Consider the following 16,352-nt stretch of genomic DNA (forward strand, 5'->3'; position numbering starts at 1 on the left):
ACTTTCGGCAAATTCCTTAAACTCGCTGTACCTCCGTTGCTATCTGTAAAATGGGGATGGTCGTCATAATACCTGTCTTCAGGGTTGTAATAACTAAGTTCCTTCATCCATGCAGGGCACTTAGAACAGGACCTGGCACAGAAGTAAATGCTCAATACGTCTTTATTACATACAGACCTTCTCTTCCACGTTACAAAGCTTAGTAAAGTCTTAGATAATTAACTCTTATTTGGGGTTATTCTTGCTTATATGCCTCATACTCTTCAAGTGAAAGAAAAGAGATTTTGAGAGAGAATGCTTCAGAAAAACAGCTGTAGGGATCTTTTTTACTTAGCAAATTCCACCTCTCAAGGGTGAGGAACGCTTGTGTGTTATGAACACCAGGTGGCGCTGTAAACAAGTACAGTAAGGAAATCTGCGCCTCCCCTCGGGTGCCGGCCTTGGGCTGCACTGCTGGTGTCTGGCGGCTCTCGGAGCTGGAGAAGATGCAGGGACCCAGGCTTCTTTTTTTCTTTCTTTCTTTCTTTTTTTTTTTTAAACAACTTTCACACATAAGACATTAAGAACTTCAAAGACAGTTACAAAAAACTGTGATAGAATTTGTTTATAAGTTAACACCTTATTAAAATTATTTCATTAATAGTGTATTTCAGGAAATAATTTTATGGAGTAGTGAAATTACGTTTTAAGAAATGGAAAATCTCCAATAGGGGCTATGGTGTATTTAAACTCACGAATAATTTCTTAAAAACTAACCCCTAAATTATGATAACTATGAGTAGCCTCATTTGGTTATACATAACCCAATTCTCAATGAAATTTACATATATGAGGCTCAAGTCCAACAGCCCCCTGGCTTCCCATCACATGCTCTGGCTGCACCCTTCTGCGAAGAGATTGGCCATAATCCCTTTAGAACTGTGGTTTCCTGTCTAACCTTTTTCCAGAGGGGTTTTTCTCACAGAGAGGGAGATTTTCTCACTGGGTACTCTCCTACCTTCTTTTCCATCCACGGCTCCCAATCCTAGGTTGCCACTTTCTTCTTGAGACTATCCACTCCCCTACCTAGGTCAGGATGGATGTCGTCACACTTGCCCTTTGGTCCTCTTCTTGGGAACAATATTTCCCAAGCCAAAAGACATCAGGAAACCGTGGGGAAAGATAAGTGAATTAATATTATGGAACACCTACTGTGGGCCAGGCCCTGTCCAGGGTGCTTTATGTACATCATCTCACAACAACCCTTAAAAGCCGGCTGGTTGGCCGGGCACGGTGGCTCATGCCTGTAATCCCAGCACTTCAGGAGGCCAAGGTAGGCAGATCACCTGAGGTTGGGAGTTCGAGACCAGCCTGACCATCATGAATAAACCCCTTCTCTACTAAAAATACAAAATTAGCCAGGTGTGGTGGCAAGCACTTGTAATCCCAGGGACTCAGGAGGCTGAGGCAGGAAAATCGCTTGAACTCAGGAGGCAGAGGTTGTGGTAAGCTGAGATCGTGCCATTGCACTCTAGCCTGAGCAACAAGAGCAAATCTTAAAAAAAAAAAAAGCCAGCTGATTGCTTATCACCATATAGCAGGGGAAGAACATGCTCAAAGAACTTTGGGCAGATGTCCCAAAGTTAAACAACTGTCTAGTGGCCAATGCCACATGTTTTTTCTGAATCCCCACATGATTGAATCTAGTGAGAGGGAGGTCAAGACCAGCCACTGAGATGGAGACGAGTCTGCGAAGGGATTTCTCCCTTTCCATCTCTGCTTGAGTCTTGTCAGTTTTATCAACCCACTGCCTCAAACACGAGCTCACCTCTCTAACTTCCTCCCCACAGCTTGACTTAGTACAGGCCTTCATTAGTCTCTTCCTGGCAAAATCTGCACTTTACAAACTGATAACCTAGGCTACTAGTCCCAGCTTTACCTTTTACTGGGAGTGTGACCTTTGGTAAATTACTTACCTTTGCTTACCTCAGTTTCCTTATTTGTAAGGTAGAGATGATTATGTTTTTCTTGAATGGTATTGTAAGAATGAGATGAAACCACATATGTTGAAAAAGAAGAAGAGTTTCCTTCTCCCTTTTCCTTGGACTGACCATTGATTTATCCAGTCCGTGAATATGTGCCAAGCACCCACGATGTGCCCAGAATTGTTTCAGGCACTTAGGACACAGCAATGAATGAGGCACTCATATTTTTTGCACTCATAGACAGAAAAGAAACAATTAGAAGCTAGATAAAAGTACAATTTCAGGTGGTGCTGAATGTTGGAAGAGAATAAAACAGGGTCAGATCATAGTGATCTTTGACTATCCTGTTTCCTTGCCTGGAATGCCCAATCACTACTTCTCCCCAGCTGAAAGCATTCCTCTCTCAACGCCCCCTTCAAATGATAGTCTCTGTGAAATCATCACAGCTCACTATCAACTTTAATCGTGCCCTCCTCTAGACTCTCCTTCCCGCTGGCTGTCTAAATCCACCTGTGAGGCTGAGGACATTCACTCGTATCTTATTGTTCCATTCTGCACACCTTTGTCCCACCCTCAAGCAAAGCTCCTCGAATATACTGAAGAGGAAAACCAACACTATGACCGCAAACAACTACCGGATACGTTGGTTTGCGAGTGGCAAATCCTCAGTGGGGGCCACCGAGAGTGGGGAGAAAGGGGATGGGCATCCTGGCACCTCTAGATGGGGACAAAGGAACAAACTTCCAAACACAATGAGAGATTCACCTGGGATGTGTGCGTGTTTGTGCGTGCACACGCCCATGTGCTCATGACTGCGCATGTTCCCGTCTGTCTTAGAGGCAGGGATGAAGGCTGGTAAGAGGGAAAATCTAAATTTTCTAGCAGGAGGGGTACTAGTTCTTTGGTCTGTTTGTTTTTTCCTAAAAGGCTTAAGAAGCTTCCTGCAAAAGGCTGGATTTCTGGAAGCCACTTAAATGAAGGCATTTTGCACATGAAGGACATGTGGAGACTGAGTGAGGTCACCTGATCCTCAGTGCCCGCAGTGAGCCGCTGGCCACCCGCATCATCTCAGCTCCAGCACCACAGTAGCAGATTCATCCTTTTTAATGAGATGCTCGGAGTCTGAGCACAGCTCCTCCCTGGGGTCCTAATCATTTCTCAGAAAGTGGCTGCCCTGCGCCCTGGAACTCAAGTTTTTGATTTGTTTCCCTTTCCAGCTCCAGCCGCAGCTGGGTGAGGAGGTGTCGACGGGAGGGGAATGGCCGTGTAACACCTGTCAGTTTTTCCCAGCCCCTGTGGGTGGGCAGGGAGATACCCCGGTTTTGTTCTCTCTGTTATGAAACCTGCAGAGAAAGCTAAATCTGGCTGCACTGACTTAACTCCCGGGTCGAGAAAAGCTGCTCAAGAGTCTTGGGCACGGAAAGGAATGGGAGCCAGCAGCCGTCATCTGTAGAGCTGCCTTTGTTCCCCACAGGAACCTGAACTCAGAGGAAATGCCAGCTGAGCTCTTCATGCCCCATCTGTGACAATTCCAGCTGTTCCGCCTCAGAAATCTGGCTTGGAGAGTGTAGTGGCTTCCCTACACTCCATCAAAACAAAGCAGGGTGGCTTGTGAAGGTACTAATTTTGGCTCTATTTTTATTGCTGTAAATGTTCCTGCAAATTGCCACCAAGAAGTTAACCAGGCCTTGTATTCCTTGTCTTGGGGAGCTTTGGGAGAGAGGTAAACAGCACTTTCCGGGCCAGGGGAACTTTGTTGGCTTGTCACTTAAGTAGAGGACATTGAAGCTAGGGTGGAGGAGGGGGAGACAGAAGCAGCCAAAGGAAAAGAATTTTGAGCGTTCTTCTAGAACAGGAGAGAAGGGTATTGCAAAGACCTTCCCGTCCAAGCACAGAACAAAAGCAATGACACTACTCCTTTAAGCACTTATAGAAGTTTGGAAAATAGCCAGGCGCGGTGGCTCACGCCTGTAATCCCAGCACTTTGGGAGGCCAAGGCGGGTGGATCACGAGGTCAAGAGATCGAGACCATCCTGGTCAACATGGTGAAACCCCGTCTCTACTAAAAATACAAAAAATTAGCTGGGCATGGTGGCGCATGCCTGTAATCCCAGCTACTCAGGAGGCTGAGGCAGGAGAACTGCCTGAACCCGGGAGGCGGAGGTTGCGGTGAGCCGAGATCACGCCATTGCACTCCAGCCTGGGTAACAAGAGCGAAACTCCGTCTCAAAAAAAAAGAAGTTTGGAAGATAAACAAGTAAACATGTTAATGGCAGCAAATCTATAATGGCTTGCAGCACCTCAATTCTTGCCTTCTCAGAAGAAATAATTCCACGGAGGGGCATAAGGCAGAGGGAGAGACCAAGGCAAGGTTTAAACAGGTGTGGAAGTTTATTAAAAAGCTTTAGCGCAGGAGTGAAGGGGAGGAAAGTACACTTGGAAGAGGCCCAAGAGGGCAGCTTGAGAGATCAGTGCACAGTCTTGCCCTCTTGACCTGGGGTTTTAGACACCAGCATGCTGGCATATTTGCATCCCTTATCCTCCGATTCTTCCCTCGGGATGGGCTGTCCGCATGCACAGCGGCCTGCTAGCGTTTGGGAGCAGAGCACACACCGTGTGTTTACTGGGATTGTGCGCATGTTCTCTTGCGACGTTCTTCCCTTGCCAGTCAAATGTCTCTAAAGGTCATATACCAGTTAAGCCTTGCCATGTTGCCTCGTAATGTGCATGCTTGAGCCCACTCACCCAACTCCTTGGATCAGGAAGCTGCTGATCACCAGTTTCAGGTGTTTCTGTTTGCTGGAAGACTGCCTTTCCCTGGCCCTGGCTGAAACCAATTATTATTTTAATGAGACAGTTTAACAGTTGCCTGACCATCACCTGATAGTTGCCTAACATTCCTGGGGTGTAGGGGTGTGGGGGTGTAGGGGTGTGGGTGGGTGGGTGGCAGCGGGAAGGTGCAGGGGTGCCTGTCCTGCCCTGCTCATGTCTGACTAGCTACCTACTGTAACAAAAAGAGACCAGAGTAACTGAAGGCCAGGGCAGAAGGTCTTCCCTAAATGTTGTAGCCTCTCTAAGATGTCCAGGACTTGTGCACAAATCTGGAAGCAGGAGCTGGAGGTATGAATGAAATTGAGTTTCCGGTCAGTTAGGAGGTGTGAGATTTAGAGCCGATTATATCTGGTTTAAAGAAATGAATGAAAGGTGATACTGCTTACACTCCTAAGCTTTCGGAAGCAGAATATATATTTGGATCAAAACATTAGCACAGCATCCCAGACACTCTTCTTATGAGTAAACAATAGGCCAGAGCTGGGAAGCAAAACCCCAAGTGGGATTCAAGGGACCTTGCTCTCAACTTTGTAAAGCCACGAGTTGTGAGAAAAAGGTGGGCAACTGACGTACCGCAAGGAGCAATGTGTGAGTTTGCTAGGGTTGCCGTGACGACGTACAACAGACTGAGTGGCTTCAAAATGCAAAATTTGGCTGGGCACGGTGGTTCATGCCTATAATCCCAGCACTTTGGGAGGTGGAGGCAGAAGGATCATTTGAGCCTAGGAGTTGGAGACCAGCCTGGACAACATAGTGAGATCCTGTCTCTCCAAAAAATAATTTTATAAAATTAGTTGGGCATGATCATATGGGCCTGTAGTCCCAGGTATGTGGGAGGCTGAGGCAGGAGGATTGCTTGAGCCTGGGAGATGGAGGCTGTACTCCAGCCTGGGTGAGAGAGTGAGACCCTGTCTCAAAAAACAATAAGTAAATAACCAAAATCTGCTTTTAATTCTGGAAGCTAAAAGTCCAAGATCAAGGTGTTAGATGGGGTGGTTTCTTCTGAGGCCTCCCTGAGCCTTCGGTGGTCTTTCCTCTGTCTGTTCATCTGTGTCCTTCTCTTCTTATAAGGATGCAAATCAGACCCACCCTAATGATCTCATTTTACCTTAATCATCTTTTTTTTTTTTTTTTTTTTTTTTTGAGACTGAATCTCACACTGTGGCCCAGGCTGCAGTGCAATGGTGTGATCTCAGCTCACTGCAACCTTCTTCTCCCGGGTTCAAGGAATTCTCCTGCCTCAGCCTCCCAAAGTTGGCGCCCGCCACCACACCCAGCTAATTGTTGTATTTTTAGTAGAGATGGGGATTTCACCCTGTTGCTCAGGCTGGTCTTGAACTCCTGACCTCAAGTGATACCCCTGTCTTGGCCTCCCAAAGTGCTGGGATGACAGGCATGAGCCACCAAGCCCAGCCCACCTTAATTATCTTTTTAAAGACCCTATCTCCAAATACAGTCACATTCTGAACTTCAGGGGGTTAGGAACTCAAGACAGGGATTTGGGGGAAGCACTAATTTAGCTTATAACACGTAGCAATGCCCCCTTTCTGCTCAGACTTTAATCCAAATATAGATTCACCAATCTGTCAGAAAAAGGCCACTGAGAAAGGAGGCCACACTTCCAGGAGGAAATTACATTGGGGAGGAATAAACACAAGTCTGTGGAGGTGTGGGAAGGAAGCTGAAAATCTGTTTATCTGCTTACACGCTTGGTACTTCCCACACATGGGCTGCAAAAGGATGGTACCCCACGCTTCAGCCCTGTTCGTTCCCTTTCACCCACTCCCACCCTCTGTGGATAGCCTGCGGAAAGCATTCTGATGTTTTACTTTTCTTTCTTCAGTCACTCTAGGGGAGAGTCTGTAGGGCATCTTTACAGGAGGCTGCAAATACTTTGCTACAGAAAACTACCCAGACCTCTTAGTTAAGAACCTACCTTATTGGACCATTTGGTGGGAAAAGTGTGGCCCTAGAAGACTGGCCCTAAGCTGGGGCTGTTAAGATGTGACAAAATAAAGGAAAACTAAGCTGGTGCATATAATAATAACAGCTTCTGCCCCAGGAGGCATCTCTAGGCTCCTCGATGGCTCCTTGAGCTCTTGGATGGGTCCAGCCAAGAGGAGCCCCAGCAAATGATGTGTGATCACGTGGAGGCCTTAGTTCTCCTGGGTCTCCCTGCTGGGTTGCAGGTGGTTGGTGGCTGCTGTCTCTATGAAAACCACAGCTCCTGCTGCACCACTCTCTCTACTACAGCCCACTCTTTGGATTCCTCCCTTTGCCCTGGGACACTCCAGCCTCTCTTGTACATGTCCCCTGATCCTGCCCACACCTTTGTGAATAGACACTTCATTAATCTTTCTTTAATAACTCATGTCAATGTGCCATTTGTTTCCTCTCAGGTCCCTGAGCTTTTCTACGTGCTAGGCACTGTTATAAATATAAATACATATTTCCTCTTTTTCAAAAAAAAGGTTGTTGAGATATAATTCACATACCATACAATTTACCCTATAAAGGGTACAATCAGTAGCTTCCGGAGTATTCACAGATATGTACAAACAATATCACAGTAAATTTTTAGAACATTTTCATCACCTCAAAAAGAAACCCCATGTCCCTTAGCTACAACCCTCCTCTTCCCCACATCCCACCTCTCCGTCCTGAGCAATCGCTCATCTACTGTCTCCAGATTTCCCTCTTTCTTTTTCACATGAATAGAATGATGTAGCATGTGGTCTGTTATGACTGACTTCTTTTACATAGCATAGTGTTTTCAGGATTCTTCCCTGTGATTATAGCTTATGTCAGCACTTTGGTCTTTTTCATAGTTGAACAATACTCCACTGTATGAATTTAACACATTTTGTTTCTCTATTTGTCAGTTGATGGACATTAGATTGTTTCCACTCGGCTATAATGAATAATGCTGCTGTAAACATCCAGGCACAAGTTTTTGTGTGGAGATTGTTTTCATTTCTTTTGGGAATGTAAGAGTTAAATCACTGAGTTTTTTTTTGTTTGTTTGTTTTGGGTTTTTTGTTTGTTTGTTTGTTTTTTGTTTTGTTTTGTTTTTTTTTGAGACAGAGTGTCGCTCTGTCACCCAGGCTGGAGTGAACTGGCGAGATCTCGGCTCACTGCAACCTCTGCCTCCCAAGTTCAAGCGATTCTCCTCCGTCAGCCTCCCGAGTAACTGGGACTACAAGTGCGTTCCACCATGTCTGGCTAATATTTTTATACTTTTTTAGTAGAGACAGGATTTCACCGTGTTAGCCAGGATGGTCTTGATCCCCTGACCTTGTGATCTGCCCACCTCGGCCTCCCAAAGTGCTGGGATTATAGGCGTGAGCTACCACACCCATCCAGAATCGCCGAGTTCTATAGTAACTCTGTGTTTAACTATTTGAGAACTTGCCAAACTGTTTTTCAAAGCAGCTCCACCATTTTACACTTCCATCAGCCATGTATGAGGATTCTGATTTCCTCACATCCTCACCAACACTTGCTATTATCTGAATTTTTTATTCTGGCCACCCTAGTGGTGGTGGTATCTCATCGTGATTTTGATTTCTATTTCCCTGATAACAAATGGTGGCAGGCATCTTTTAATGAGCTTATTGGCAATATGTCTCTCCTTTTACTCTCACAACTACTTTATGAGGTAGGTGAGCTGCTAAATCCATTTTACAGACAAGAAGAATGAGGCATGGAGAGGCAAAGAGACTTACCTTAGACACACAGTGAGTGAGAGTGAGACTAGGATAGGAACTGGAACAGGCAGCCCTCATGCTCCTAACTGTTAGAACACACTGCCTTTGCACAAAAGAACAAGAAGATGTGTGGGATAGCAGAGCAAGAAGGCAGGGTGGCCAAAGGACTTTTAAGAAGAGGAATATCTGCTGTGCCACTTAAAATAGCTTATGTTGCGGCATGGAAATCTCCTTCATTTCCATGTGTGAATGGTTATCTTGTGGAAAGCAAGGAAAGAGGGCCAAGTTCTTTCGTGTTTGGGTTAAAGCCAGAGTAAAAATAAAGGAACAGCCACAAGCAATAGGGTGGAGACCAAGAACTCAGCTGGAGCAGAAAGTCGGAGTCAGAGCTAATAAGATCATATAGATCCCTTAATAATTCACAGAAATATGGAGGAGGGCTGTAGCTTTTCCAAAGTCCAGACAGTTCAAACAAACTTTATCTGGATCTGAAGGGCCTGGGAGACCCTCAGCTGGGTTTCATTTATAAAGTACTTTAGCAAAAGTGTGGCCATTCCCTCCCCATCTCACCGCCAAGTTCTCAGCCTTTTATCCAAATGAAGTGTGGGCACCAAAGTGTGCTCTTTCCTCCTTCTGTCTCGTTATTAACATTAAACACACTGGCCTTTGTTTCCAACCTTGAAAAGACAGTAAAATCAACATCATTCTCCAAAACATCCCTCCAACATGGGCCTATGGCCAGGTGTGGTGGCTCTCACCTGTAATCCCAGCACTTTGGGAGGTCACGGCAGACAGATTGCCTGAGCGCAGGAGTTCGAGACCAGCCTGGCCAACACAGTGAAACCACGTCTCTACTAAAATACAAAAACTTAGCCGGGTGTGATGGCGTGTACCTGTAGTCCCAGCTACTCGGGAGGCTGAGGCAGGATAATTGTAAGAACCCAGGAGGTGGAGGTTGCAGTGAGCCACTGCAATCCAGCCTGGGCGACAGAGCAAGGCTCGGTCTCAAAACAAAACAAAACAAAACAAAACAAAACAAAATAAAACAAAACAAAAACACAAAAACCAAAAATGGACCTATAAGAATTCAGAGAGGTTAGAGAATCCCTGCTTCGAAGCTTTCTCCCCTCAAACTCATCCCAGGAATCTTCTCCCTTTTACTCCCACCCCTACCCTCAACACATCACACCACACACACACACACACACACACACACACACACACACCTGCCAATTCACTGCCAGACTGCCTGATGGTGCTCTCTGCTGAGAAAAGCCAGGGTAACAAGAAGGAGCGAGTGAGTCTGCAAATCAGGTATATTTCTGAATTTCCATTCTGCATCCCCAGCATCTGTCTGCTGATTTATCAAGAGAACCAGAGATCGTTTAGGAATGATGGACAGTCCTCTGAGGAAGCCATGCCAGAAGCATGATGAGCAGAAATGCTGAACAAGATGCTGGCTGGAGGGGAAATCAATCTCCCAGGCCGATTAGTTTGGGTGGGAGCCAACAGAGGCTGAAACTTGTTACAGCTACAGTCATCCTTCTTGCTACTTTCTTTTCTACTTCCCGGAATAAAATCAGATTAGCCTTAGAGCTCGAGGTAGCTAACAGGTCTGCACATGCCATGGCAATGTCTCAAAACAGATGACTGTTATTAAAAATGCACATGATGCATCTCTCCACTCGGTCTGCAAGGTACTTAAGGACAGGAGCTATGACCTTTCTTCTATGATTTATGTCGTAACCAGCACAATGCTGGGTCCAAAAGCTCACTAAGCAACTTGTTGAAGTGAATAGGCTTAAAGTAGACATGAAAGGAACTTTCTTTTAAAAAAAAATAATAATAAAACAAAGAGACTTTGTTTAATCTGCCAGCTAAGAAATGAAAGCCAGATGAGTCCAATTCATTATGATGCATAGAGAATAAGATGGATAATTATAAACAGAGAAGCTCACAGAGAAGTTTGGAGAAGGGGGTTGCTATTCAATGTTAAAAGCGAGATGCGCATACAGATCTAGTTGAAGATTGATCTAACTGGTTAGTGAGGGAACCGGCAGGAAGACAAATCCAAGTCAAAGGAGAATACAGGATAATCATTGAGAGTAAGGATGAAGAAGAGGGTTTGCAAAGCTGGGCAAAATTACTTAATGTCCTACACAGCAATAAGATCAGACCCTTTGAGATTATGTTTTTTCTTCTTTTTTTCAGTGGAAACTTTTATGGAGAGCCCACCTACAAAATCTGTTCCTCGCATTAAGCTTCCGCTTCCTTTGCAATTCGGTTTTTATTGAGCGGTCCCGTGAATGCTTTCTTCTTCTCCATGGTCTGGAAGTGGCCATGACCAAACTTGGAGGTGGTGTCAATGAACTTCAGATCAATATTCTCCAGAGCCCACCGTTTGGTCTGCACCAGCAAGGACTTGCAGGCTGAGGACTTGCTTCTTGGTTCCCACCACACAGCCTTTCAGCATGACAAAGTCATTGGTCACTTCACCATAGGGAACAAAGCTACCCAGAGGGTTGATGCTCTTGTCAGACAGCTCATAGTCAGTGGGGCACTGTTCTTGATCGGTTTGTGTCCTTGATAAGGTAGCCCTGGCCGATCTTATAGATCTTCTTGTTGATCTCAGTGTGGTGATGGTAGCCTTTCTGCCCAGCGCGTGCTAGAGAAGGCCTCACGGGCGGGATGCCATGCCCCAACACAGGCCACCTAGTACAGGCCTTGGTGGATCTTGCAGAGCAGCTTTTTGATGTGCCAATGACAGGTGACCCCTTTGTAGCCCTTGCCCTTGGTCACCCCAATGACGTTGATCATCGCATCCTGCCCAAACAATTGGTTCCCAGGTACCTGCTGCTGCAGCCTCTTGTGGGCCCAGTCCAGCTTCTCAGCCACGGTGCCTCTGTTCACCTGGGTCTCCATCAGGTGGGCCTTCTTCTGGCACAGAGGAAGCAGACGCATCTGGGTGTGAGCAGTGACGCGGATGACTGGGCCTTGCTTCTTGGTGCTGCTGAAGTCCTGCTCCAGCGGCTTCTTGCTGTCCTCATCCTGCCTCTTCTTGCAGTCCTTGGCGAAGGCCTTCTTCTTAGATTTATGTCAGTTCTTATGGAAATGCCTCTTGCACACATTGCTGATGTGCTCAGCGATGACAGTCTTGAAGGTCCAGAGGCCTCGAGGGGTTTCCACGTAGCCCACAATGCCCACAACCACGATGGGTGGCGTCTCCACAGTGGTCACAGCATCCACCACCTCCTTCTTGTTCACCTTGGATCCTGGCCTTTGGACTTCCCGCACGATGTGGGTCATGCCAGCCTTGTATCCCAGGAAGGCTGTGAGGTGGACCGGCTTGGAAGGGTCATTCTAAGCAGGCTCTTCACCTTCCCACGATGCCTGCTGCTGCACTTCTGAGGCAGGAAGTTGAAGGACCCACGTCTGGGAGTGGAGAACTTTCTGTGAGACAGCACACCATCAAATCCCGCCCATAGAGGGGGGTTATGTTTTCTATTTGACAGAATTCATTTGCCTTTCTACTGAACAAGAGTCATTTGCAATGTAGCAAGCTTCTCAAGTTAACATCTGATTTTACAGAATCTGGCCACTAATCATGAGTAATTGGAACCAGAGAAATGCGCTCTCTCACTCACTCTCTCGCTCTCTCTCAAAAAATCCTGGGCTGGTATAGCAGGTGACAGTAGCAGTTACAAGTATTAATCCTGTCATTGGCTTCTGCGAGTTTGGATGGCAATGTCAGGCAAGGAAAAGTAGGCAGGGTACGCAGTGCGGCGAGCAGTCATCACTCTTGGTAAGATACCACTTGCCGATAAATAAAGCCGCAATGCAGGATCACCAATAAACCTAGAAAATGATCTTCAGAGTGAGCTAATCCAACCTGCAATCCCTGCCTCCTTTTCCCCCCCTGAGATTTCCATCCACATTCTTCAGGCGGAAGGTAGAAATGACCACCTACCTGGGGTGAACACACTTCCCCCTCCTTGCCTACCAGTTTAAGTCCCAGATTTGTAAGCCAGTCTTTCCTGTGAGGAAGGGAATTAAATCATTGTTAAACAAGTGTTTGTTTTCTTTTGCTTTTTCCTTCACAGGCCAGAAGCCATTTCTCTGGATCCCACTCAAGTTTAGGTCGGCTGTGCCAATAGCATCAACACTGTGGGCTGTATTTATAGACAAGCGGTATCTGACAGTGAGGGAATTGCCTGTTGAATGACTTGGAGGATCTCCCTGCCCTACTGAACCAGGATGAATAAACTCAGCAGTGGAGCTTTGGAGGCTTTACCGTCCACCTCAGGGGATGTGGCTTGGGAAGAACTCAAATTCACCTCTACAACATTCTAAAACTGGCAGAGGCAAATGAGAGAATTAACACTTATAACTGTTACTGTCACCTGATATACTAACCCAGGATTTTAAAAAAGTGAGCATATAACTCACGCTTATAATCCCAGCACTTTGGGAGGCCAAAGCGGGTGGATCACAAGGTCAAGAGATCGAGACCATCCTGGCCCACATGGTGAAATCCCATCTCTACTAAAAAATACAAAAATTTGCTGGGTGTGGTGGCCTGTGTCTGTAGTCCCAGCTACTAGGGAGGCTGAGGCAGGAGAATTGCTTGAACCCAGGAGGCAGAGATTGCAGTGAGCCGAGATTTCCCCACTGTACTCCAGCCTGGCACCTGGCGACAGAACAACACTCTGTCTCAAAAAAAAAAAAAAAAAAAAAAGGAGAGCATTTATCTGGTTCAGCCCTGTTTGCTGCTATGAACCCTCTAGCCCCTGCCTTTTTTTCCCTGCTGGTTCTAGGGCACCCCAAGGAGCACTCTAAACGGGCACATAGCACAGTCCTCTGGTACATATCACTAATACCATCATTTCTCTCTAGTTCTGCCCTGAAACTTCTGTGCAGAGTTCTATTACAGAGATCACATGCTCCTGTGCACATACCACTCAGGATGTCAAAGCCACTGGTACCAGGGCCACAAGTGCCCCTGTGCTGTCTGATGCCCTCCATGTCCCTGCCAGGCTCTATGGAACAACTCAGTTCTCTCCTTATGGCAGCCTTTTCTGCCTAGGACTCAGGCAGGTGCCCTTAGCACCATCTGAGTTTCTCTGCTCCTCTTACATGGACCCAGATTTGTGCAACTCTACTCTTTGCTCCTTCAGGTGAACTCCCCTGGGAGACTCACAAGAAAGGTCTCTTAGAGGAACCCAAGCCACAATTCCTCAAACATGCTTAGGGGTGTCTGGATCCAAGGTAAATAAAGTTGAGGTTCAAGCTGAGACGCTGTCACTCTTTAGAATGGACATAGATGGAATAAAAGAACATCACCCACCAGCTCTGAGAGGAAGTTCACATGTATTTTCTTAGCTAAGCAGAAAAACATGAGGACAGTTTCCTAGCTCCCCCTGAATCACATCTTCAATGTGAGAATTTGCTATTCCAGGGAAGAAACAGGAATATTCAAAAAGAGAGACTGAAAGGTGAAACCTAGAGTATAGTCTCAGCTGTGCTGCTAATGAGCCTGAAAAAGTCCTTTCCTCTCCCTGGCCTCAATTTCCTTTCATGTCAAATGAGAGTGGTACTCTAGACTCGGGGTCAGCAAACTTTCTGAGTAAAAGGCCAGCTAGTAAACAGACCCTATGGGCAATACCGTTTCTGTCACAACTACTCAATCCTGCAGTTGTCATACAACAGCAGCTATAGGCAATGTGTGGCTGTGTTCCAATAAAACTTTATTTACAAAAACAGGCAAACAGGCAGTGGGCTGGGTTTGACCCACAGGCCAGTTTGCCAACCCTGGGTGTAGATGACCTTCAGAATTCTTTTAAATAACAATAATCCCTTTAGGTGAAAATTGGATCTTTTTTGATACTACATATACAATTCATTTAAATGTAAGATCCTCCTTATAACTCCAACTGTTTTTGTTTTTGTTGTTGTTTTAAATGTCTTTTCTTCTCTCCTTCAGTGATAAATTGAACCTCAACAGAATTTATTTAGAGGCTAGAATAGGTCAGAAGATGCTCTTGCTGAGGAATTTAACGATATACATGACTAAATCCTAGACCTCAAAGTGTTCACAATGTAATGAAAGAGACATACACGTAAATGCATAATTATAAAGCATTACAGTAATTGCTATAATCATGCTATTATCCATTATCAAGACTTAAGTTCTATTACATCCAAATTTCAGATGCTAGAGTAGACCAAGTTCAAGGACAGTTCAACATAATATGTGTAGGATATGCAGAAAATTGGTGGGCCATCTGAAATGCATTCCTGTGAAAATTGAGTGTTGTGACTTTGCAGGGAAGTCTTGACTGAGACTAGGACTGGTCCACAGAGCTAGTTTGTGACAGATTACATTTGTGCCTAAAGAGTGGCCATCTGTGATAAAAGTCAGACATTTGTTCAATTGCAAAGAAGGCGTAGTTATGATACAGAACATGTGAAGGGAACTTTTTGTTCTGGAAGGCAGCAGGTGACATTCCATTTGAATGAGAAACATCAGAGAGAGCCGTGCTTTCACTCTCACAAGGTATGATCCCTAGCTGCACAAAGCTTTGTATTTCTTCTTGCATTTCCTTTTTTCAGGGAGATGAGGGGCTGGTGGTGGAGACGCATGGACCGCACAGCGTGTTATTGTTCCACGATTTTGTCTTTGATGTACTTGCTTCTGAAATTGATTAGGACTTGAAATATCCTTTTCATAAAGACTGCGATAAACTTAAAGTCCTTTGACAAGATGGCTACATGAAGCAAAGGGCTTATCTCTGTTGAGTATTGAGTAGCCACCCAGATATCATTGGAGAAGCAATGACGCAGGTAATTCAAAACACTTTCGACTCATTTTAGTTAACTTGGGGATGTGGTACAGTTTTGCAGGGATCTATTTATATTTCTTATATTTCATAGCCTAATAGAAGCTTAAATAGTTATCTCAGCCTTCATTGAGCAGATAATGAAAGAGAGGCGTAAAGAAGAGAAATGAAATACTTGCCCAAGTCACATTGTTAGTTAATGGAAGAAACAAAACCAGAACCTAGATCTTCTGATGCCACATTTTGAGCCCCATGAACCACTGGTAAGAACTACCTTTTATGCTGGTACATGGTGTGTGTGTAAGATTTTTACACCTATAATTATCAAACTGGTGGTTTTTATTATGTCCTTTTCTGTTTGATTATCTCCTTTTAAAAAGTGCTAGTCATGCCCCACAAACTCACTACAAGGTCTTAGCTAGCATTTGTAAACAGTGCTCTGGTTCACAGAATTGCTTGTATGCCATCCCAACCATACACCAAATGAGGCTTTCGTACAACACTGAAAAACTATTTCCCTTGTAAAGATTACATTTCTGCTGTCAGTTTTTGTAAGTCAGTAGAAAGAATTTGTGACTATTTGGTTTTCTTAGGGAAAAAAAAGATTAAATGTGAATAAAGGGAGCCACAAATCTTTCATACGTTTTCAGACCATGTTCAAAAACTCACTGTCTCCATGAACTCTTTCCGCACTAGACTCATTGAGCTCTCTGATCTTCTCAACACTGATACCTTTTTACAAAACATTTAGTCACTTAACCTAAACTTCAACTTTATCCCCCTTTTTCTAGAAAAATTGCCAATTCCATTGGCATCGAGGACTCTTACCTGCTTATTACCCAAATCTGGGAGGTGTGGTAGAAGGCTCACATGTATGATACAGAATGACAGGCATCCACGCATGTCAAATACTGTATATCTGAGAGCCGAAAATATGATGGAAATGCAGTGAAAAGTCAAAATCAAGTGGTTGAGGATGGAAATTAAGCTTTAAAAAAAAGTCACTGTGGGCC

The 16,352-nt window shown here is 45.1% G+C and overlaps 1 pseudogene; it reads right to left on the reverse strand.

Moving 5' to 3' along the window:
• Nucleotides 1–10,759: 10,759 nt before the first annotated feature.
• LOC101045886 (large ribosomal subunit protein uL3 pseudogene) lies at nt 10,760–11,869 on the reverse strand (annotated as a pseudogene).
• Nucleotides 11,870–16,352: the final 4,483 nt, after the last annotated feature.

Source organism: Saimiri boliviensis, chromosome 14 (assembly GCF_048565385.1).
Source record: "Saimiri boliviensis isolate mSaiBol1 chromosome 14, mSaiBol1.pri, whole genome shotgun sequence".
In the NCBI taxonomy this organism is placed as follows: Eukaryota; Metazoa; Chordata; class Mammalia; order Primates; family Cebidae; genus Saimiri; species Saimiri boliviensis.